Genomic DNA, 3063 nt, shown 5'->3' with positions numbered 1-3063 from the left:
GACCGTAGGAGGTCCGTTTCGTCCATTTTGCGGTACGCCACACCCCTCCTGATCAATAGGACCCCCGTTTCGACCGTAGGAGGCCGTTTCCTCCGTTTTGCGGTACGCCACACCCCTCCCGATCAACAGGACCCCATTCCGAACGTAGGAGGTTCGTTTCCTCCGTTGTGCAGTATGCCAGGCCTCGTTTCCATCGCCTGTTCCGTCCAAGCCCTCCCGATGAACACGGCCACGCATTCCGTTCCGACCCAGCCGGTTGGCTCCCACGCGTTCCGTTGCCTCCCGATGAACACGACGCATTCCGTTGCCTCCCCATGAACACGACGTATTCCGTTGCCTCCCCATGAACACGACGATGACGCTGTTTCTCCATTCTGACCCAGCCATGTACACGAGCCCTGGCCGTACGTATGCGCGAGTAGGCGTTCGAGACCCCGCCCGTATGTACACATACGTGGCCATATTTTCTTTCTTGCACCCTGGCCGCTGTACGTACGTGTACATGCTACGTGCGCGCCTCTACTACGACACGTACGCGCCTCTACTACGATACATGTGCACCTCTACATCCACCAGTATATATGTACGTACACGTTCGCAACCAGAATGACAACGCTACGTACGCTTCGACCAGGTGGGTCCCGACTGTCAGGCACTTCCTTGCCTGCGAAGATGTAGCTGGTGGGTCCCAACAGTCAGGGGGGCGAATCGTTTTTTTTGCCCGGATGCACTTCCTTGCGTGCGAAGATGTAGCTGGTGGGTCCCAGCAGTCAGGGGCAAACGTTTTTTTCATGAAATACGGTGGCCCGTCCGGTGGGTCCCTGTTGTCAGGTGGAGGAATAATTATTTTGCACGTAATAAGGAGGCACTTCCTTGCTGCGGCCATGGACCCAGCTGTCAGCCTCTCCACGTACAGTCCATGTCCGATGGAAGCCGTTCCTTGACCACGTTGACCACGCTGCGCCGAGAGCACCAGGGCGGTGGACGACGGCGAGGCCTAGGAAGGGGACGACGTGGAGCCGGGGAAGACGCAGCAGTGGATGCCCACGCGTAGAGGAGTACGAGGGTTCACTGGTTCGCTGCGGTGTGAGGCTGCCGTCGCCGCAAAATAACAGGGGGTGTGGGTGAGTAGAGGGATGGCCTGGCCAGCGGTGGGAGTAGTAGGGGGCGGTGAGGCCTCCGCCGCATCGCAGCCGGCCACGGGAGGCAGGAGCACGAGGCACGACCGGCGCTGGTTTGGGCGGCTGGAGCAAGAAGACCAGAGGTTGAAGAAGCACTACGGCCGTTGGATGGACATCGTACGGTCACTGGAGCTAGAATCGTGCATATTGACTAAGTTGACAAAGCCCTCCGTCCCCGTCAACTTAGTAGGCCCACAAGTCAGCCTGCCACTATACTGGGTCCCAGCTAACAGGGGGAGTATTCATTTTTTGGTGCGTAATAAGGAGGCACTTCCTTGCGTGCGAAGATATAGCTGGTGGGTCCGAGCTGTCAGCGGCGGTAATGTTTTTTTCGCTAAATACAGAGGCCCTTTCGATGGGTCCCTGATGTCAGGTGGAGGAATCATTATTTTGCGCGTAATAAGGAGGCATTTCCTTGCGTGCCGCCGTGGACCCAGTTGTCGGCCTCTCCACGTACAATCCACTTCAGATGCATGTCGGTCGTTGACCACGTTGACCAGGCCGCGCCGAGAGCACCAGGGCGGTGGAGGACGGCGAGGCCTAGGAAGGGAACGACACGGAGGCAGGGAAGACTCGGCAGTTGTTTCCCACGCGGAGGGGAGTACGACTGTACGAGGGTTTACTGGTTCGTCTGCCGTCGCCGGAGAATAACTACAGGTGTGGGTGAGTAGAGGGATGGCTAGGCCAGCGATGGGAGTACGGTGGGGCGGTGAGGCCTGCGCGGCAGCATAGCCGGCCGCGGGAAGGAGGGAGCAGGCAGTCCCGCCGACGCTTGTTTGAGCGACTGGAGCAGGAAGAGCAGAGATTGAAGAAGCACGACGGCCGTTCGATGGACATCCAACAGTCACTGCTTGTGCGTCAACCTTTTTAGGAAAGCCTCAAATATGTGGAAAACAGCATACATCCCATCTGCCATTATTTCTAATAATTTACAGCCCATTTGCTATTTCTTAAGGTTTTTTTGGAGCCCATATTCTTTTTGTTAGCATTATAGCCCATATTGTGGCCACGGTTAAAAATTATATGAAATTTTGCATATTTCGGTGCAGTCCGAACTGTTTTTAATCCCGAAATTTTGACTCACATTCAAACTAATTTTAAAAATAAATGTATATCAATATAAAATCCAACAAGTTCTCCACGCATAAAAATTAATGTAATTTAAAATCTTGAAATGAAAAAAAGATATTTGAAACTAATTGCCGGTTTGATGTGTTTTAAAAATGTACAGCCCATTTCTCAGTACTGATAGGCCATTTTCTCGGCCAGCCGAATGAAGCTCTCCTCGTCTTGAAAGATTTGCAGCCCAACAGGCCTGACAAAGCGACTTACTTGGCAAATCACAAAAAAACCGGGCTGTGGCCATGGACCTAGCTGTCAGCCTCTCCACGTACAGTACTCTTTCGATGGAAGTCGGTCGTTGACCACATTGACCACGCCACGCCGAGAGCTCCAAGGCGGTGGACGACGGCGAGGCCTAGGAAGGGGACGACGCGGAGCCGGGGAAGACGCGGCAGTGGATGCCAACGCGGAGAGGAGTACGAGGGTTCACTGGTTCGGCTGCGGCGTGAGGCTGCCGTCGCCGCAGAATAACAGGGGGTGTGGGTGAGTAGAGGGATACCCTGGGCCAGCGGTGGGAGTAGTAGGGGGAGGTGAGGCCTCCGCGGCATCACAGCCGGCCACGAGAGGCAGGAGCACGCGGCACGACCGGCGCTGCTTTGGGCGGCTGGAGCAAGAAGACCAGAGGTTGAAGAAGCACTATGGCCGTTGGATGGACATCGTACGGTCACTGGAGCTAGAATCGTTCATATTGACTAAGTTGACAAAGCCCTCCATCCTCGTTAACTTAGTAGGCCCACAAGTCAGCCACCCACTATGGTGG

This window comes from Triticum aestivum, chromosome 4D, assembly GCF_018294505.1.
Source record: "Triticum aestivum cultivar Chinese Spring chromosome 4D, IWGSC CS RefSeq v2.1, whole genome shotgun sequence".
Taxonomy (NCBI): domain Eukaryota; kingdom Viridiplantae; phylum Streptophyta; class Magnoliopsida; order Poales; family Poaceae; genus Triticum; species Triticum aestivum.
Note: the sequence above shows the minus strand (reverse complement) of the source record.